At 36.4% G+C, this 23175-nt stretch overlaps 2 protein-coding genes across 4 annotated transcripts in view; one reads left to right on the top strand and one right to left on the bottom strand.

The window, feature by feature from the left end:
- The window catches only part of LOC141387349 (putative fatty acyl-CoA reductase CG8303), a 55401-nt gene extending 50738 nt beyond the window's left edge, over positions 1–4663 (bottom strand). The window contains exon 1 of the mRNA XM_073956920.1: positions 3670–4663. The gene's annotated coding sequence lies outside the window, so the exon portion shown is untranslated. The remainder of the gene's footprint in view (positions 1–3669) is intronic.
- Positions 1–23175, top strand: part of LOC141387347 (putative fatty acyl-CoA reductase CG5065) — a 197436-nt gene that overhangs the window by 13830 nt on the left and 160431 nt on the right. The gene's annotated exons all lie outside the window — the stretch shown is intronic.

The following is a 23175-nucleotide window of genomic DNA, read 5'->3' on the forward strand; positions in this document are numbered from 1 at the left end:
AATATAAACTGACAAGAGAAGTCTTAACTATTTTAGAGGAAAACACTCAAATCTGCATACTGTTTTAGAAATAAACAAAAACAAGACCGAAATGCATTGACTCAGTTCTTGTTTTACTCAGAGATTGATTTCAAGTCGCTCTTTCTCCACAAGTATTTTATGAAACCAATTTAAGAGTTGCCATTTTTCATTGTCTTTTTGGAATATTTTCCTAATTTTTAACTTGGCCGGTTTTAATTAAGAGGTTATCCCCAGTCGTCCATCCCACAAAAGAAATATTTAGATCCTATTTCCTAGTAGGGCAAATCGGTAATATTTTCGTTAAAAAATATTGCATAGATTTGTGAGAAATAACCGCCTACGAAACACTGTTTTTAAAAAAGCGTTTGTGGCGCCTGGTCTGGATATTTTGGGTCACAGTCAAAATAACATTTCGATTTAAAAAATAGGCCGTTTTATGGTCCAAAATTTAAATTTATAAAAATCTTTATTTAAAGGCAGGATTTTTATGACCTTATTAAACCCTCGGTTCATTTGTTGTTGATCCAGAGTGAGCACCGCCTTCAAATATTCCATTTTGAGAAAATCGCATTTATGTTAGATTACATACAAAACACAATGATATTTTCTTTTCAACGATTATATTTCAGTCAATTTTGTTCGATCTACCTGTAATTTTACCCCATATTCTATGCATCACGATTATAGGAACTCCACCTACCTAATTGAAAAATTTAGTAAACGTTGCACAGGTGTTCCAAATAGCGACAAAATCGAAAAACCATTATCAGCATATTTCATTATTATTTCAACAATTACAATCCACATGCACTCTCATTCTCTCAATCCAGCAATACTTTTCATTAGATTGCTGTAATTATTCATCAACAACAGAGAAACTCTAGTTTTTATGTAGGCTAGAAACTAAAAATGTATCATTGGAGTATAGCCACCTCAGTAGTGAGACTACAATTAATTTTATTGGTTAAAACACTAATTTTAAATTAAATGTAAAGATAAAGTAAAGTAAAAAGGAGTACCAGCATCACAGAAGTCATGCGGGATGCCTGGAGAACAGAGGAAATACCATAAATTATGGAAAGACGGCGAAACAAATTTGACAGAGTGTAAAAATTGGCGCGACATTACACTCCAAAATGCCATAAGGAAAATCATTGCTCAAATAGTATAAAATCGGATCTTACCTTTTTTCGACAAAACCTTAGGGAATGAGAAGCCTGGCTTCAGAAAAAATAGGCCCTATGCTGACCACAATAATACAACTGCCAACTTTACCTTGTATATATTTGTGGACTTCCCACGAGCCTTTGATACTGTCTCAAGGTCTGTAATATAGAATGCAATAGCTGCAACCATTACACGGAAAAAATATTTGATGTAGATTTTTCATACTGTACAGGTACCTCACTATTTTTCCAAAATATATATGATTTTCATGAGATGCAAAATCACTTTCCTATTTTTCCCTACATTCTCATTATTTGCTCCCATATTTCTCTCTTGTTTGGAAAATGCTCTCAACATTGTTCTCTTTTTCTTTTGAATGGTATCATCGTCTCACCAGCACATTGAGACTATATCAACAAACCACAACAACGCACAACCTGACTGAAATACAACTAAACGCTTTACGCTAAACTACCACCGTACGAACTGACAAACCAAACAACTACAGTATGTTTGGTGTCGAAAAAACAAAGTGATTGGCTGTACGATATAGTTCGCATGTACAATTTTTTAATTTCCATAATATAAAGGCAACATCTAATATCTCAACCTAGTGCTGATAGACTCAACATGTATCTACATATGGTTAATATTGTTCTGCTATGCTCACAAGACGATAACAAATACAGTGAAATTTATTAGAAGAAACGATAAATTACAATAATACAAAATAAAATCATTATAAAAAACTGCAAAATTTGTCTCTGGTTTGATTGGTGGTGGTGGTTTTAGTCAATAAAAACAAAACGACTCGCCAAAATTATTTTTTTCAATCTCTCAGAAGAAACCAGTATTTGTTGCTTTATGAAAGGCGATCATGAAATGAAGAAATTTGAACCTTGGCAAGTCTTTATGAACACTATTCCTAAAATGCAGTAAGTTTTATCTGTGTATTTCAAATAAAATAATAAATCTGATTAAAGAACTATATCGAGACTAAAAAATTGTAGTAAACTACAAAGGAGCAAACAGCTCTAAACTCCAAATCCACACTGGTGTAAAACAGAAATATCGGCCCCCGTAGCATCCAATGGGCAATAAACTGACAGCTCCATGACCAAGACCAGTGATGGCCAGCAGAGAAAAATCATATGCCTGCGGGCATAGGCATTTACGTTGCTTGCGCTAACGCAGTTTCACATACACAAAAGTTTTATTGTGTGAGTAAAAGTTGCCCAGCTAAAATTTTTTTCCGAGGGCTCAAATATCCGATTTTTTTCTGAGATTTCCTGAATTTTTTTAGAAATTTGCCGATTTCTTTAATATTTTTTCTAAAATGTATGGGAATGACTTATGCGTATAATATACGACTCTAGGGCAGGGACGCCCATCTGTATACTGCGGGCGCCCACTGAGTTGTTTCGCTTTTGCCATTCTCCCTCATTCACTGTGTACGTGAGCAAAACACGACTGATAAACATCATGTTGTTGTTGTTTTTTCACCTATACATAAAGACTTGCTTCAGTTTGATGGTATTCTGTTTGGCGACGCTGCTGTAGGCGACAATATGCTTCCAAAAAATAAACCTGTTGAGAGAAAAAGGCAAGCCTTGTTAGACATTTCACTTCATTATAACAAGAATCCTTGCCAAATCAGGATATACGGTTTTATTCTTAAACAGGAGGGATATACTTTTACTGAATATTACTGAAAGTAATTCGTTTTCAATATAGAGTGACTATGCATCAATATTCTAATACAGTCTTTTTGTATACTCAAGTTTTAAAGGGGGGTTCTATTCAAATGAGCCAAGTTTTTTACTTCAATTTTTGACTTAATTTTGCATTCGTTGTATAATTCGTATATAAATTAGATTTGTATACGAATGAATGACTAAGTTTACTCCCAAAGACTTGAAACACAATATAATAAAACTTAAACGACAAAGGCGATAGAATTCATTTGACACGTTTCTTAAAATGGAGCAGATTGAATGTTTGGACTGGACTCGGATCGAACTGAAATTTTTATCACATATAGGGCTTTTAGTGTTGACAACGCCAATATATATATCATGGGCAGGAAGTCCATACTTCCCGAGATATAGGCTCCGAAAGTTCAAAAATCACTTGGTTTCGATGATAAGTTTAGTTTAAATTGAAATTTTTTCATATATAGTCGGCCTTCGGTCGGGGATTTAAGATTTTCTCCTATGGACAGGAACAAATCTTGGCTAAAGCGAACAAAATTTTCCTTTAAATGGAAATTTTTTTATCATCGATCCGAATCCAGTCCGTATATTCAACTTATGCCCTAAAAATAGCACATTAGCACTTAACAAAAATATTTATGTACATACATATGTATCTTTAGTTTTTCATTCCTTCAACTTTTGGTTTTTTCCGTTTCTAAGCCATAAATTGGTATGTAACATAAATTCCGAACGGCAACACTGGCATCGAGTTAATAAATCTGCTTACCTTTTTTATGGTTTGTTATTGTGCACGATGAAACACGGAACTACAGCGTTAAGAAATGTGATTCCTCGTGTCCAATGTAAACGAGACGTGACGGCAGTGAAGGCAAAAAGAATCAACACTTTTTTTCGGAATAAAAATCCCCTCAGAGTGTCACAATATTAGATGGCGAGCATAAATCAGACGCGTTATTTGTTAAATAATTTATTTATGTTTGTTATTATTTTTTGTTTGTTGTTTTTCTTTGCGGAAACCAAATTTTGCAATCGTTATCAACAATTATTTCGTTTCGTTTTAACTTCCAAAGCACTTTTGCCAGAGTTTCGTTAAATTTTCACTTGTTTTTTCGCCAATATTTCTTTTGATTTATTGTAATTTTCTTAATATTCTTCTCAACACCATTATTTATTTTTCATTTTTTGTGTAATTATTCTTTTCATTTGTTTTTATTTCAATTTTGTTCGTTTGATTAGAAAGAAGAAATAAAAATTGTAGTTGGTATTTTGTTTTTCTTTCCTACGAAACAAAACTTTTGCAATTCGTATTCGTTTCTGTTTTCTTTTTATTTTGGTTTAAACACTGCTGCTGTCTGCTAAGCTGGCCAAGTCAAGACTGATAGTTAAAAGTTGATCGCTGTATTGGTAACAAAACTCAAAATTGAGCCACAAAGCAGCACAAAACAGCTAACAACAACGTCGAGCCATCCAAAACACACAATGCTCACTCAACAATACACACCTTCTTCGTATTTCCCTACTCCCAAAGCTATGGCAAACAAACTTAATTGACAAGACCACAACAATGCTTTGTCTATTTCTTGTTGTTGTTGTCATATTTTATTTGGGTTTTTGGTATATTTCCCGTGTTGATTTTGTTTTGTTCACCTGTAGCTGATAGATACCGAACGAAACAAAAACATGCCATTAAAATTATCGTTTGGGCTACGCATTATGTTTCTTAGACACCACTCACACTTTCTTGAAACTCACAAGACAATGCTTTACTGCTCTTGGTTGGCTGGTTTTGTTTTTCTGGCTCAAACTTGAAGACGTCATCAATATATTGAGTGCCGGCTTGTTGGGATTGTTTTGAGTGTTTCTTTTTATCGGTGCTCTACAGCCTGTCAACATAGACTAATGAACAGTGTTTGGATTTGCTACTAGTTTTTCACAGCATAGCACAGGGTCTATGCTGTAGAGTTGGGTATCTAGTTCCTAGTTCCTTGTACTAGTTCCAAAACGTATGAATAACATCATGAAATGTAACGTGTGGTATTAAGTATACGCAGTTTGTTCAAAGAAAAAATGTGGGCCATTGGAACTGCGAAGTGAACGAGATAGTTCCATATAGTTCCTTTGCACAACTCTACTATGCTGGTGCTGTGAAAGCGTCGCAGCATAGCACATAACCATAACATCCAAAACAAAAACGAGTGCTATTGCTATGCTGTGCTGTTTTCAAAAACCAAATCGAAAACTGTTGCTGTGCTCTGCTACGAACATAAAAAAGTAGCATAGCACATGATCTATGCTGTGCTTCTGAAATCTACACAGCACATAGCATTGCCATCAAAATCAATAACGAAAACTATTGCTATGCTATACATAAAATGCTTTGACTAGCACAGCAATAGTTTTTATTTTTTATTTTGTTGTCTATGCTATGTGCTCTGAAGATTCCAAAGCAGTAGCATATGTCATGTGCTATGGTATTTCAATGTTTGCAGCATAGCACATGAATTGCTTTTGCTATTGAAATAAAAAACTAGAGTTGCATAGCAACAGCATATTTTTGGTGTTTTCAGTGCTGTGCTGGTAGCAAATGAATGTATAGACACCAAAAGTTATTTATTTTCTGTTCCTAACAGATTTCGCACAAAGTGATGTTGGGGCTAGTCATCTGACGCTATGTTAGGTTAGATTAAAGGATGCGCAACCACCGAACAATCTGTGACCGCTTCAATTGAAGCCCTTTGGTCCATGGTGTTGAGGATAATAGTGAGAAGTGAATGAAAGAGAATAATTTTTGGCAATTTTAAACAGGACAATATCCGATAAGAAGTTGAAAATATCTGTCTCATATTTATCCAGTCGTCGATGTATGCTTGCGTGAAGAAAGTGACACGTACAAAATAGATACTTTGTCGTCTCTATCTCTTCTGTATCGTGTGAGAGAATGGAAATGTTTCTACGTTAAGAGATAGCAGGTCAGATGCTCCTTCTCAATGTAGATCTCATGAAATTTGCCGATGTAGTCGCACGTCGGTGGCCTAAAGATTTATCAATTAGTAAATTTATAGATTTAGAGCTATCACGTGCTAGTTCAGTACAGTATTGATGTTCTTACCAACCTTCATCGTCACCGAAACATACGAAACAAATGGATGAACCGGTTGTGACAGTGTCGATTTCTTCGCAGCAGGTTGCCACATCCTCTTTGGATTAGTCGACTTCGGACCAGCAGCCCATAAAAAGGTCGACGTTGTCACAGACACATGATTATTCCGCCTGTTCGGGTTTGATCTTTATTGGATGGTTTCCCTCAGTCCAACAATTATATCAACTCCACAACTCCAAGAAGTGGGCAGCTGAGGAGCCCCTGCAGGAGAAGCAGTCTTTCTATTGGAAACGGTCTAAAGAAGCACCTTTTCCTTGGAAAACGGTCTAAAGAAGCACCCTTTCCTTGGAAAACGGTCTAAAGTAGCACCCTTTCCTTGGAAAACGGTCTAAAGAAGCACCGTTTCCTAGTAAAACGGTCTAAAGAAACACTCCTTCCTTGTAAAACGGTCTAAAGAAACACTCCTTCCTTGGAAAACGGTCTAAAGAAGCACTTTTTCCTTAAAAAATGGTTTAAAGAAGCACCCTTTCCTTGGAAAACAGTCTAAATTAGCACCCTTTCCTTTGAAAATGGTCTAAAGAAGCACCTTTTCCTTGGAAAACGGTATAAAGAAACACTCTTTCCTTGGAAAACAGTTCAAAGAAGCACCCTTTCCTTGGAAAACGGTCTAAAAAAGCATCCTTTCATTGGAAAATGGTCTCAAGAAGAACCATTTCCTTAGAAAACGGTGTAAAGAAGCACCCTTTCCTTGGAAAACGGTCTAAAGAAGCACACTTTTCTTGGAAAACGGTCTAAAGGAGGACACTTTCCTTGGAAAACTGTCTAAAGGAACACCGTTTCCTTGTAAAACAGTCTAAAGAAACACTACTTCCTTGCAAAACGGTCTAAAGAAGCACTTTTTCCTTAAAAATGGTTTAAAGAAGCACCCTTTCCTTGGAAAACAGTCTAAATTAGCACCCTTTCCTTGGAAAACGGTCTAAAGAAGCACCCTTTCCTTGGAAAACGGCCTAAAGAAGCACACTTTCCATGGAAAACGGTCTAAAGGAGCACACTTTCCTTGGAAAACGGTCTAAAGGAGCACACTTTCCTTGGAAAACGGTCTAAAGAAGCACCCTTTCCTTAAAAAACGATCTAAAGAACCTTCCTTTCCTTGGAAAACGGTCTATAGAAGCACCCTTTCCTGAAAAATGGTCTAAAGAAGAACCCTTTCCTTGGAAAACGGTCTAAAGAAACACCCTTTCCTTGGAAAACGGTCTAAAGAACCACCCTTTCCTTGGAAAACGGTCTAAAGAAACACTCTTTCTGTGGAAAATGGTCAGAAGAACCACAATTTTCTTGGAAAATGCTCTAAAGAAGCACCCTTTCCTTGGGAAACGGTCTGAAAAAGCACAATTTCCTTGGGAAACGGTCTGAAAAAGCACCATTTCCTTGGGAAATGGTCTGAAAAAGCACCCTTTCCTTGGGAAACGGTCTAAAGAAACACCTTTTCCTTGGAAAACGGACTAAAGGAGCACCCTTTCCATAGAAAACGGTCTAACGAAGCACCCTTTCTTTGGAAAACGGTCTAAAGAAGCACCGTTTCCTTGTAAAACGGTCTAAAGAAACACTCCTTCCTTGTAAAACGGTCTAAAGAAACACTCCTTCCTTGGAAAACGGTCTAAAGAAGCACTTTTTCCTTAAAAAATGGTTTAAAGAAGCACCCTTTCCTTTGAAAACAGTCTAAATTAGCACCCTTTCCTTTGAAAATGGTCTAAAGAAGCACCCTTTCCTTGGAAAACAATCTAAAGAACCTTCCTTTCCTTTGGAAAACGGTCTAAAGAAGCACACTTTCCTTGGAAAACGGTCTAAAGGAGCACCCTTTCCTTAGAAAACGGTCTAACGAAGCACCTTTTCGTTGGAAAACGGTCTAAAGAAGCACCCTTTCATTGGAAAACGGTCTAGAGAAGCACCCTTTCCTTGGGAAACGGTCTTAAGAAGCTTTCTTTCCTTGGAAAACGGTCTAAAGAAATACCCTTTCCTTGGAAAACGGTCTAAAGAACCACTCTTTCCTTGGAAAACGGTCTAAAGAAACATTCTTTCTGTGGAAAATGGTCTAACGAAGCACCCTAAAGAAGCACACTTTCCTTGGAAAACGGTCTAAAGGAGCACACTTTCCTTGGAAAACGGTCTAAAGGAGCACACTTTCCTTGGAAAACGGTCTAAAGAAGCACCCTTTCCTTAAAAAACGATCTAAAGAACCTTCCTTTCCTTGGAAAACGGTCTATAGAAGCACCCTTTCCTGAAAAATGGTCTAAAGAAGAACCCTTTCCTTGGAAAACGGTCTAAAGAAACACCCTTTCCTTGGAAAACGGTCTAAAGAACCACTCTTTCCTTGGAAAACGGTCTAAAGAAACACTCTTTCTGTGGAAAATGGTCAGAAGAACCACAATTTTCTTGGAAAATGCTCTAAAGAAGCACCCTTTCCTTGGGAAACGGTCTGAAAAAGCACCATTTCCTTGGGAAATGGTCTGAAAAAGCACCCTTTCCTTGGGAAACGGTCTAAAGAAACACCTTTTCCTTGGAAAACGGACTAAAGGAGCACCCTTTCCATAGAAAACGGTCTAACGAAGCACCATTTCTTTGGAAAACGGTCTAAAGAAGCACCGTTTCCTTGTAAAACGGTCTAAAGAAACACTCCTTCCTTGGAAAACGGTCTAAAGAAGCACTTTTTCCTTAAAAAATGGTTTAAAGAAGCAACCATTCCTTTGAAAACAGTCTAAATTAGCACCCTTTCCTTTGAAAATGGTCTAAAGAAGCACCCTTTCCTTGGAAAACAATCTAAAGAACATTCCTTTCCTTTGGAAAACGGTCTAAAGAAGCACACTTTCCTTGGAAAACGGTCTAAAGGAGCACCCTTTCCTTAGAAAACGGTCTAACGAAGCACCTTTTCGTTGGAAAACGGTCTAAAGAAGCACCCTTTCTTTGGAAAACGGTCTAGAGAAGCACCCTTTCCTTGGGAAACGGTCTTAAGAAGCTTTCTTTGCTTGGAAAACGGTCTAAAGAAATACCTCTTCCTTGGGAAACGGTCTAAAGAAACACCATTTCCTTAGAAACGGTCTAACGAAGCACCCTGTCTTTGGAAACCGGTCTAAAGAAGCACCCTTTCTTTGGAAAACGGCCTTAAGAAGCACCTTTTCCTTGGAAAACGGTCTAAAGAAGAACCCTTTCCTTGGAAAACGGTCTAAAGAAGAACCCTTTCCTTGGAAAACGGTCTAAAGAAGAACCCTTTCCTTGGAAAACGGTTTTAAGAAGCACCCTTTCCTTGAAAAACGGTCTAAAGAAGCACCCTTTCCTTGGGAAACGGTCTAAAGAAGCACCCTTTCTTGGAAAACGGTCCAAAGAAGCACCCTTTCCTTGGAAAATGGTCTAAAGAAGCACCCTTTCCTTGAGAAACGGTATAAAGAAGCACCATTTCCTTGAGAAACGGTATAAAGAAGCACCCTTTCCTTGAAAAACGGTCTAAAGAAGCACCCTTTCCTTGGGAAACGGTCTAAAGAAGCACCCTTTCTTGGAAAACGGTCCAAAGAAGCACCCTTTCCTTGGAAAATGGTCTAAAGAAGCACCCTTTCCTTGAGAAACGGTATAAAGAAGCACCATTTCCTTGAGAAACGGTATAAAGAAGAACCCTTTCCTTGGAAAACGGTCTAAAGAAGAACCCTTTCCTTGGAAAATGGTCTTAAGAAGCACCCTTTCCTTGGAAAACGGTCTAAGGAGGAAGCACACTTTCTGTGGAAAATGGTCCAAATAAGCACCCTTTCCTTGGAAAATGGTCTAAAGAAGCATCCTTTCCTTGAGAAACGTTATAAAGAAGCATCCTTTCCTTGAGAAACGTTATAAAGAAATTCCCTTTTCTTGGAAAACGGTCTAAAGAAGCACCCTTTTCTTGGGAAACGGTCTAAAGAAGCATTGTCTTGCGAAGCACCATTTTCTTTGGAAACACCCTTTAATTTGGAACGGGTCTTATAAAGCATTCTTTCCTTTGGAAAAGGTTCTTATGATGCATCCTTTCCTTTGAAAAGGGTCTTAAGAAACACCCTTTCATTTTTATTTTATTATTTTAAAAAGTTGTTTTACTATTTTTTCATTAATTTTTCTATCTTCATTTTTTTCTGTTCCATCACAAAAACGAAATAAATTTTTAGATGTCAATGTTGTTCGACTTTTCATGCTAACTCGACAGTTTTTTATTTAAATTGTGTTTTGTTTTTCTTAATCTTCAAAATGTTTCAACCGTGGTTGTGTGTTTTGGAGATTTTTAACTTTTTCGGCTGTGTTTTTTTTTCCAACTTGAAATATTGTCGGCGTCATGTTCAGGGCTACAGATGAAGAAGTGTTAAGTTGGTGTTTTTGCAATGCTGAGTTGCTAAATCAACCAACCAACATCGGCATGACTAAGTAAAATATTATTTGAAATTGGAATGAATTTCATTGTCAAAGAAGGTTTGTATGTCTGTTGGTGCAAAGAAAGCACGTGAATTTTTGTGAAACCGCTATTCGTCGGCGGATGGGGGGCTTATTTCAAAATGTTACCATTTTCTTATCTCTTGTTTAAAATGTGTATTAAAAAACAGTATGAAATTTTAATTTAAATTATTTTAAGAAATTTAATTAACAATCTCGACGCTCTCTAATACAAGCTTGGTCATAAGCTTTGCATATTTATAAAGCACGCACATACCTATGAATATCTAGGAAATGCATTCAAGATCGCCAGCCACTAAAACAAAAGATAGCAGCAACATCAGTAACGCATTCCATAATATGTTGTTATTGGTGGCTGACCAACTGTTGTGGGGTGTTGAAACGAATGGTCGGTTGGGGGGTAATATTGACCATATTTACCAAACGCTTAATTATGTATATTTAATGACGTAGTCTGCTTTTATCGTCGTCGTTAAACATCAAGCGAATAGCAGCTCGGGAGACGCATTTTCAGTTCCAGCTTAAACAATCAGCTTATTATGTGTGTAAGTCAATAATGTGAGGTGGTGCTACAAGTGAATGAGACCCAGCACAGCATACCGTCTTTGAGTCACGTAACATTGTTGCTGTATTTCACAAGCGATGAGATACTTACTGACATATGAACATATTTATTTTATACGTCATAATTTGAGAATCGAGTCCATTTCTTTGGGTTTAGAGGGAAGAAGTTAATATAAGTTGTTCAAAAGTAGGCCCCTCGAAATAATGATATTGGAGCCCAGGTATGCTTGGACGAAATTAGTTTCAGACCAAATGAAAAATGGTTCAGATATGGGCTATATTGGTCCATTCGGGTATCTTCGGGTAACACCCACGTGCGCAGTTTAAGGATATGTCTCGGATAGTTTTAATTTTTTTGTGCAGGCTATTTTGAAGAAAAAACCCATACTTCCTTACATAATAGCCCAATAGCTCTAAAAACCCTGTCAGCACCAACTAAAATGACTGATGAACCCACCAATCCCATGGCGGTGGGTTCTTTTATACCACACAACACCCGTATTCAGGCCAGCGGCTGCAACCTATATGTTTGTATTTGTATCGTTTTTCTGCTTTGGGTGCAGCATATTCCGGAATGTCTGTTCCGGATTATTTAGGTCTGTGCCGGGTCGGAGGAAAAACCAGGAGCAATATATGTATATGTGCTCAGTTTCATCTCTGGGTGGCTCTGGGCTCGTCCATATAAGAGACTAAGACAGGGACTATGTTGCTGAATGCTGTGTGAACACATACCCCAGTCAGACGTCGACGTCATCATCAGAAAACGAGATTCCCCCGCAGTCTCCCCAACAGCAACCTGTTCCAATCCCTGAAAATACATTCTTTTTGCAATTTAATTACAATGGACTCCAAAGTAAGATCGAGGAAATTAGTCGGATAAATATCACCGTCGTTGGGGGTATTAAACTTTCCACCTGAAATTTGTCCGTATATGACCACGTCCTCACATAGCTCCCATAGAACGGTAACTCCCGATTTTCGGTATTTTGGAGGTTGTGACCTGAATATCCCACCGAAATTACTGAAATTTGGTTTTCAGTCTTCGTTGGGCGTATATAACAAATGACTGAAATTTGGTATTTGGTCTTCGTTGTGGGTATTCAACATTCCGCCTGAAATTTGTCGTTATATGACCATGTCTTCATATAGCTCCCATAGAACGGTACCCGCCGATTTGAAATTTGGTACTAAGTTTTCGTTGGGGATATAAAACTTTCCACCTGAAATTTGTCGGTATAGGTTCAAGTCTTCATATAGCCACCCTAGAACGTTACCTCCTTATTTTCGGTATATCGCCTTGAAATGACTAAAATTTGGTATTTGATCTTCGTTGTGGGTATTCAACTTTCCACCTGAAATTTGAGGTATATGACCACGTCTTCAAATAGCTCCTATAGAACGGTACCTCCCGATTTTCGGTATTTTGGAGGTTGTGGCCTCAAAATCCCACCGAAATGACTGAAACTCCTTATATAGTCTTTGTTGGGGATATACAATTTTCCACCTGAAATTTGTCTGTATATGACCACGTCTTCATATAGCTTCTACTTTCCTATTTTCGGTATTTTGAAAATAGTGGCTGTGGTTGTACATTTCTCTACTTTAATGACTTGTCTGAAGAGAATTTTAAACAGAAAAAAATTGTACTCATAAATATTTTTGAACTTAATCATTAGGCCTATTCTATATCTTTTATCGATTGAAAAGTTGTTAATTAACAAACAAATGAAATTGTTGTAAAATAAACATTGAGTAAAGTTGTTAAAAAAGTTACAGAATAAAGGGGCAGAATTCAAAAATGTGCTGTCTCAAAATTTGACATAAATCGTATCAAAAATTGTGGTTGCATAAAATTCCGCTGTCTAATGATATACATACATATATGGGACCTACTTTTTCACCGAGTCCGAACGGCGTGTCTTACGACACTACTTGTCAATAAGTTTTTCATGGCTATTATTTGCCACCGCCCAACATTTTGATGTTCTTGCCAGAGGTTGAATCGCAGACCTTCTCAGTGCAAGGCCATAAGGCAAAAGGGGCAACATACCAAAGAATGTGAACATCTTAATATGCTTTTTTTTTGTTTTTTTTTTTCTCACGTTCACGTGACGTTATTGCTGAATAACAACGAATCAATCTATTTTGAATATGATGCTGAGGAGTTTGCTTGTATTTGTATTTGGTATTAGTTTTGGTATAGTTTTTAAAATATAAATATCTCCCTGCCAATACGTATGTTTGTATTGGTATTGTTATTGTCGTTGTTATTAGTGTTAAGGTATTTTTATTGCTATTGGGATAATGTTTAGGGCATTCACCTGATTGATCAAGGACAACCTTGACTTAGTTTGTAATCAAACGAGTGGTCAAAGTTTTAAATACAAGACAAGACAAAGCGCTGATCAACCAACCAACCAAAAAGTAAAGCCAAAATGGTGTGTCTGTGTTTGCCATTGCGTTTGTAGTGCCATTATATAAGATTTGATGATCATCGTCATGACCACGACGATGTCGATAGTAATGGAGTCAAGCTAACAAAATCAGTTTCGTTCAGATTTTTTTCCACTTTGGTTAACAAAGAATTAATGATGACTATTGGTTTTTTTGGGTTTGAACTTTTTTCTCTTCAGTTGCAAATCTATAAAACTTTTGTTGAAATTTTTGAAAGCCAATTGAAAAAATCTTTGCTTTTTTTCCCTTACAACAAATGTCAGATTAATTGAATTGAACTAAGCATTTGTTTGTTTTCTTACAACGGCAAAGACAAGGTTGAACCCCATCACCGGCGTCTTTTTGGTTATTCGTTTTTTTTCTTACCTTTCGACCACAACCAAATTCAATTACCGGACAATGACCGTTAATTACATCTTTGTAAAAGTTATAATTACTAAACAATCAATGAATTGCATTAGGAAAACTAATAAATAAATAATTGTTAATGGATTTTGATGACCTACATTTTTTGGTACGAGGCGGTTACAACATAGAATGAAGTTTTGAATAACATTTGCACTTATATATATATTTAATAGCGACAGTTGCTGCAGAAGGGGCAGATATCATTTCTCTAGTATAAAATGTAAATTTTATTCTAATCTGATAGCTGTATATCGATTCGGATCAATTCCATATATAAAATGGCAAGGAATGTCCTATTCCCTGCCGCAATTACCATCAACTAGGAATCAATGGTACGCTTAGGAGTGTTGTAGAAATATAACCACGGTGCCCCTTAGCTAACTTTAAATGAGAGGTGCTTCACCTGGGAAGTTATTGCGGATTCTGAAACTACAAAGTTCATAGATGAGAAGTTCACTTTTTTAGAGTTTTTTAGGTTTTCACGTTTTTGCTTGGAAACCACAAGTCCTATTGTAGCAGTAAAAATACTTTACAAGATTTACGTGCATGATATTTTCGTAGTTTTTACCATTTTTGAGATATAGAAGTTCAAATTGGGACTATGCACTGAGTGTATCGCTTCCTTATAAAACAGTGTCATGTACGGTGCGCCTTAACTAACTTAAAACAAGTAAGGAAAGGATCATAGTCGGGCGGGGCCGACTATATGATGCCCTACACCACTGTAAATATGTAAGATATATATATGAGATATATATCAACTTGAACTGATTTCTATATAATATGGTACCCTTATTACTAGACAAAATTCCGTCACACATTCCAAATTTCATCAAAATTAAACAGATATAGGGTGTTTGGTGCAGCAAATACGTGAAATCGGGTAAAAGTGTATATGGGTGCTACATATAAATCTGAAGCTATTTCGATATATTTTGGTGCACTTATTTCTAGACCGAATTCAGTCAAACATTCCCAATTTCATCAAAATCGAACGTGTATAGCGTGTTTGGTGCAAGAAATACGTCAAATGGGCCGAAAATATATATGGGAGCTATATCCAAATCGGAACCGATTTCGATGTAATTTGGCACACTTAGTTTTAGACCGAATTCAGTGACACATTTTATATTTCATGGAAATCAAACATATGTAGCGTGTTTGGTGCAGCAAATACGTGAAATCGGGCGAAAATATATATGGGAGCTATATCTAAATCTGAACCGATTTCGATATAATTTGGCACACTTATTTCTATATCGAATTCAGTCACACATTCTATGTTTTATCAAAATTGGACGTATATAGCTTGTTTGGTGCAGCAAATACGTCAAATCGGGCGAAAATATATATGGGAGCTATATCCAAATCTGAACCGATTTCGATATAATTTGGTACACTTATTTCTAGACCAAATTCAGTCACACATTCCAGGTTTCATCAAAATCGGGTTTATATAGCGTGTTTGGTGCAGCAAATACGTCAAATCGGCCGAAAATATATATGGGAGCTATATCCAAATCTGAACCGATTTTTACCAAAATAAATAGCTTTTTTCCTATGGCTAAAAAATTATATTCCCCAATTTTCAGCTGAATCGGACAGAAAATGCGACCTGTACGTTGCGAACAAAAATACATGGATAGACAGACGGACGGACGGACATGCAGAAATTGACTCAGAAAGTGATTATATGTATATCCCCAAAAGGAACTATGGGTCTATTTCGTTTCCTTTTGTTTGTTACATACAAATGCACAAAGACATAATACCCCTTACCACAGTGTGGTGTAGGGTATATATATATGCGTCTTTGCAGGTCAAGTTCTGTGGCCACGAAACTTCTCCGCCAAAACTCGTCAACATAGATCTATGTTTTGGCTCCCATATAACGGAACCTCCCAAATTTTCGGTATTTTGAGGGTTTTAGCTGCTATTTTTAACCGAATTCAGATGTAATTTGACATTAGATGTTCTCTGTGGCCACGAAACTTCTCCAGCAACCATCGAACATTACAATTTTCAATGGTCACGAAACTTCTTCACTAAAAATTGTCATATAACGGTACCTCCCGACTTTCAGTATTTTCATTGTCTTAGCTACATTGTATGACGAAACTACCCGCAATTTGACTGTTGAGGTTCTCTGCAGTTATGATACTTGTCAATCAAAATATGTAAAGATAGGTCGACACTTTGATATAGCCTCATAGGTAGTACATTTCAGCTAGCTGAACACATTTTTATACCCTACGCCATTATGTGTGGAGGGTATTATAAGTTGGTTTTGGCTAAAAAGTTTGTAACGCATCGAAATAATGGTCGTAGACCCATACGTGGATATACCAAAATGAATGTCTCGACGAGCTGAGTCGATTTGGCTATGTGTGTCCGTCCGTCCGTCTGTCCATCTAAACCTTGTAATCACGCTACAGGTCGCAATTTTAATCCGATCGTCACCAAATTTTGGGTGATGATGAAGGTCCCGGAGGGGAAGAAACCTATTGATTTTGGTGATGGTCGGATAATATTCAGGGGTCGGAATGGGCAAAAAACTTATGTGAAGAAAAAGTAAAAACTTTATTTCAAAGCGAATATCTCCGCTTTTATATGGGGTATAGCAAAAACCTGCTAATGAAAGTGGAAGATATCACCTTTGCAACGATGTAACGTAGGTTGTCGTAGGTGGTCAAACAACGAAGATATCGCAATAGCCGCTAATAGAACACAACTTTTCCTTTTTGAGATTTTAATAATAATGGCGAATATCACAGCTTTGGTTGGGGACCTTTCAAAAACAAAGTCTGAATATGAAAGTAGAAAATCCCATCTTTACAATGATTCAAAGTAGGTTGGCGTAGGCGACCAAATAACGGAGATATCGCAATAAGGTACTGATGATTAATGAAGAAGGTGGCAGTATGATTAAGGTGGTCGAAAAGAGAAGAATACCTGAAAATCTGGTAAAGATTATGCTGAACCATTGCAAAGCAGCAGCAGCCTACCTTCTTCTCTGCCTTACACGTTCCGAATTCGACATTGCTCTGGTCTAAAAATTGCATCTAGAGCAGTGGCGAAAAGATGAGAGAGATTATTAGAACATGAACTCAGATATAGGGTTTGCTCAAACCGCAGCACCATACTTACAAAAAGGAATCTTTCGAAATCACTTTATACGACGTAACGGGCGTGATGAGCTTCGTCATGTTTGCACTGAGGACCTAAGATTTGGGGAACTTACTCTTGAAGTAGACGAGCTAGTGGGCGATAATAGACGAAAAAGTCACTAGGTCACCAGAAGCAATGAAACATTGGTACAGGACAGAGTAAATTGTGGGCAAAGATTAAATTACTCTGAAATATCAGGAATGAAAAATAGGTAGAATGGTTGTTACTTTCAATTGCTTGACGACGTGTACGTGCTATTTTAATCCTTCGAAATTGGTCTACGAGCTGCACCGGCTATACAACGACATTGGAATAGTTAAAAGTATCGTACATCGATCATTGAGCTAATATGAATCGGGGTGCACTCATTGATATGAGAGGAGTCTCCCTTGTCCCGTATGGGATGTTTGTGAAACTATTATTATTATTATCGTACAACGATTGCACTGGCTATAATTGACATAGTCCGTTGCACACTTGATAGTTTGAACAATAGTGGATGTTTCTCAAGTGCGTTCTTGTGGCAGGCACTTGGGAATATGACAATTTAGATGGACAAAACAACGTTTACATGCAACCATTGACTTGACATGTGGTCCGAGTCCCCGAATTTTACCAATGGAGTTCATTTTCTGTCGCTCCTCGATTGTATCGAGATATTTAGTTTCAAGAGAAGGTTCTATTGCATCTACAGCCGAAACTGGTGGTTGGAAATCGGGGTGTTTTGTGTTTCTTGGTCTTCAAGCCAATTGTCATGGCCCAGCCCTTTGAATCAGGTCCCACAAGGTGGGTAAAAATCCACATCTTATCGGTCATACAACACCTTTAGCGAAGCGCACAAGAATTCAATTTATTACCACAAGCCTGGGTATGGTTTAGAGAAGTACCCCTTGCTGCGTCTGCTAACAGTTTTCCTAGTGGAACTCTCCCCTATGCCCAAATTGACAATCCGGCTATTCAGCATCTCATCAATCCACTTCAGTAACATGGAAGAAATTCCTGTGCTGTTCCTGAGCGTTATGGGTGGATTCAAACTTCACGTTATTGAAAGCCCCTCTATATCGAAAAAGGTCGCCAAAGTAAAGTTTGAATTTGCCATATTATTCTCAACGTGTTCAACCATCTCAGACTGACTTTTTTGCTTGATGTTTGCTTGCTGAGAGTTGTCGCTTTTTATGGAATCCAATTGTGCCCTAATTTCAAGGCCTAGCAACCTCTCCATTATCTTCAATAGAAAGGAAGAACGACTAATTGGTCTATCATCTTTAGGTTTACTGCTTTTGATGTGTAGGTCACCTTTATCACTTTCCATAGACCAAATATGTAAGTGAAAAGCAGACAGGTCTTAAAAATTTCTGTCAAGATTGTTAACACCGGTTCCGCTGCGTCTTGAAGCTTAGCTGACCATCCAGTCCTGGCAATTTGTAAGGCTGACAGTTATTAAATGTCCATTTAAATCTTTTGAGACTAGTTAATCCATGCAACCGATGAAGTGAGTCCCTGTTAGTAGATTCAGAGCTCCGATTACCTTTGGATTTGGTATGCTTACAAAATCTGGACACTTTCCTCTATCGACCCACAAACATTTTTGCTTTCTTGATTTTACTCTTGTACTCATTTCATCCTCATAATTTTTGCAAAGAGTATGTTTTATCAGTCGGATTGGTATCTTAAGGTATGCACTTGGTATATAACGTTTTACAATATATGTTTAGGATGGCTAATGGGATGCAAGTTAATGCAAACTTGGGGTACAACAAAACTTTTTGTTAACTGACCATAGACAAGAAGTGCTTTCGTCAAGGCTTTGTAATTCCAATAAAATTTTTTTCTCATGAATTTGATGAAAAAACACAAAACCAAAAACACAAAGACAACTTGTCTGGAACTATTAAACAATCCCAAGGTCAAACTATAGATCATATTGGAATTTTGAGAAACTTATCTACTCCCCAACAATGAATTCATTTGTTCTATATCTTTAATATGGCACACGAGTGCATTTCATGGGCGTAAATACAACTACTCAACTATCGATTTTAAGGTCGTCAATAGTTGGGTGAGCTTAAAACTTCTGTCTAACAAAAAAAAACATTTCCCAAAACGAGATCGACCATAACAGACTAGCTTATGCTGGTGTGCGTATGAGGGGCAGACATACAGGTGTATGTTTAAACCTGTTATAAATATTTATGTGAATATTTAGTTTTTTTTTGATGTTCATCTTCTGTTGATTTTTTGGTTGTTTGTTTTGTGTTTGAATTCAAAAATATTTTAAAACTAAGAAAAAAATAAAACGAAAAAGGGAAAGAAATAAAATATGTGTCACGTTAATGATCATTATGATGCTCAGCATCTATTTGAGATAATATTGTTATGTACAATGGGGGGAATTGTAATATAGTAAAATATTGTAATAATAAAGGGACCCAAAGGGGTGATGGATGCCCTACTCTACTAGATCTGTGTATGACATTTCCTAAGGTATTTACCTTAGACCGAATGTAAGCAAGTTTGTTTAGGAGGTACCAAAAGGAATGAACGTAAATAGTCCATCTTGAAATTTCATATAATATTGGAAGTCACTCCTTTCCTTTCATTAATATTCCTGCCCACCAGGCGTTTTAGTTGGTTAAAGTAGGACTTTTTAGATTTTTCGATCAATACAGAATCATCGTTTTCCGTTTCGTTCTGGTTGGTTACTCGAAGGTCACTATTTTCAAGACTTTCATAGTGTTCCAAAAAAATCTGCAAGCAGTTTAAAAACATCCAGGAACAAAACAATTTACAAGTAAACCCGCACAATTTGACCAGAAAATACACGCACAAAACCTGCACACACGCTTAAAGAAAGATGGATCATCATATAGACTAACAACAATAACTATTTACTTCCGCTTACAGAAAAAAATGCTGCGTAGCCAGCAAAAAATGTTAATAAATTAAATATGTATATCAACGTCAAAGATTGTCCCGCACTCCGCTTAGAAGTGTATCATAACAGAGCAATGTGTGTAGATGAATGCTGAGGACAGCTGTTTGACTTGATTGAGGGGGTCGGTCCATTTTTAAACTTGTTTTAATTTATAATGTGCCACATATGAGTGCCAGTGATGAGTGTGGCACTCATGCTGCGATCGTTTTTTTCTTTTTCATCTGCGTCTGTGTTGTTGTGGTTCGATTGCAACGAAAGGTAGACAATTTGGCAGACAAAGAACCAGAGATGCATAAAAACATTTATATAGAATATTAGGTACACTATGCGACAACATTATCTGTCAGACATTAGCTGAAACAACGGACTCCTGAGCAAGATAAGAATTCAGCTCAGGTTGTGACTAACTGAGCTGTGAATAAATTGCCGAGTTGGTGTAGTCGAAACGGATGGTACACGAAGGAAAAAAGGCCTCTCTAACATATGTTCCAAACATATTTTGCAGCAAACATATATTTGTTTGCAATCAGTCCCAAACATAACATATGTTTGGGTGCAAACAAATTATATGTTTGGGTGCAAATTACAGGATTTTCGTTCTTAGCTAGGTGAGGATAGTTGCTTTCAAACTTCCTTACTAATTTGAGGTGCGTTCATATCGGGTGAAATTCCCTTTCAGTGATAGTTTCTGGATCCTTAATAATGTGCACGCAAAAAAAAAAATCGGCCTCTCTAACATATGTCCCAAACATATTTTGCAGCAAACATATATATGTTTGCAACAGTCCCAAACATAATATATGTTTAGGTCTGCAAACAAATATATGTTTGGGTGGAAACAAATATATGTTTGGGTGCAAACATATATATGTTTGGGTGCAAAGATATTTATGTTTGGGTGCAAAGATATATATGTTTGGGTGCAAACAAAGATATGTTTGGGTGGAAACAATTTTATGTTTGGGTGCAAACATTTTATATGTTTGGGTGCAAAAAAATACAAACCCAAAAGGCACAAAAAAAAAAAAACAAACACATGCACCAGTGGGCGCTTACTGAGAGCAAGGGAGCGTAAATTTCAATGTAAAACACTTTAAAATGTGTGCTCACTTGCTCTCAGTAAGAGCTCACTGGCTATCTCTATAGTATACACACAAATGTTGTGGTTTTTTATTAAGAGGCAAAAGAACAACAAACACATAGGTACATACAAAATTCCAAAGAAATACATAACACACTTGTAGTCACACTTTTAAAAAGGAAAAATATATAGAAACGTAGTTGAACGCTTCTCCTTAGTTGTGAAATAAAACAAATTGTCCTCTTAGTTGAAATCATCAGCGGGGAATCGGCATCTAGAATCAAATGATTATGTAATGTAATAAATAAATATGGATATGCCATATTTCAAATATACATAAGTATGTATGTAATTACCAATATTAAATGCGATTTCTTCCTTGTCCAATAAAATAATTCCATTCAACTTTCCGATTCAATTATAAAATGTATTGGGTATTTAATTTACTAAAAACACAATTTCTTTAAGAAAACACAAAACACTGATTTATTCACTCACTTTACCGTCTTGACTCTACAAAGGCAACTAAAACACTGAAGAAAGAAAAAAATATAATTCATATCATTTCTTCTTTTCTTCTTCGTTGGTTAGCAACAACAAAACAAGAAACACACGAGTTTGACGCATACATGCCACCAAAGCCCCCTTCTTCGCTTCTACGTCTTCTATTATACAATACACACAACTCTTTATTATAAACAGCATTCCACAGCCGCGAGAGCACTGTTATTACTCTCGTTGACAAACATCCTCTCTCCACCCATGAAAAAAATGTTCTAACTTAATAAGGCAAAAATAAAAAATATGTTTTACCCAAACATATCAAATTGAGATATGTTACAAAATGTTGCAAACATATATTTGTTTGGACCCAAACATATTATGTTTGGATCCAAACATATATTTGTTTGCAACCGGTCCCAAACATATATTTGTTTGGATCCAAACATATTTCTAACATAAATTTTTCTGCGTGTGGGAACTGGGTATAATACGTACTACACGTAGTGGTGTAACATATTGAAATACAACCTTACATATAAAATATAAAATGCAAGCTTTTAGTAAATGTTCGTATATTCATGAGATTACGATTTTGTGGAAGTCAACTGTGGCATAGCCTTTTTACTACTACATTGACTTTACAACTAAGCATATTACACGTTGAGGCATCCAGGTATTAACGAGACTCCATTCAAATACAGTTGGTACTCTACTTGAATAACCTTGTGAAACCGGGCACCGTCAAAATGTTGTTTATTGCTGTAGTATGCAATACCAACAAATTAGTTATGTGTTTTTCGTCGAGAATCGACGAACGCATAGCAGTGGGAAAAATTTGGTTTTGTTTGCAAGTGATGTTGCTAGAGTTTAGGTAGTACCAAAGAAATTCCCGATCAGAGTGTTTCTTTGCGCACGTATCTATTTGAGCTAGCAATAAAAGTACTAGTATAAAAGTAAACTAGTATAAAAAGTTTCTTGTTGAAAAACAAGAAATAAGGGAACTGATGAAGATCTGTGGCGAGATCTGAAACTATAGTATTCCCTGCCTTACCCCTTGGTAAACACCGCCAATTTTTTCCCACTAATAAATTAAAGTTGTTTTAATAAAATATTAAAACAACGACTATGGGATTGAGCCTGACTATTTTGAAGAACAAAATAGAAGTCGTCATCCCAAACAAAAAAACGCCAACCCTCCTAATTATTATTATTATTATTATTATTATTATTATTATTATTATTATTATTATAATTATAATTATTATTATTATTATAATTATTATTATTATTATTATAATTATTATTATTATTATTATTATTATTATTATTATTATTATTATTATTATTATTATTATTATTATTATTATTATTATTATTATTATTATTATACGCTGCATTTATTAACATTTGTTTTGTTGCTTTATTCAGGCATTTATCTTAAACATCCTAAAAACTTCAAAAAAAAAAAAAAAAAATGAAAAAATACAAAAACAAGTAAAGAGTGTTAATTTCGGCCGCGCCGAACTACACCCTCCACCATAAAATATTCTGAAGTAAAACGGAATAATTATTTTCTAACCTGTCCACAATTTGAAAC

Source organism: Musca autumnalis, unplaced genomic scaffold (assembly GCF_047663935.1).
Source record: "Musca autumnalis isolate F117 unplaced genomic scaffold, ASM4766393v1 scaffold_5, whole genome shotgun sequence".
NCBI lineage: Eukaryota > Metazoa > Arthropoda > Insecta > Diptera > Muscidae > Musca > Musca autumnalis.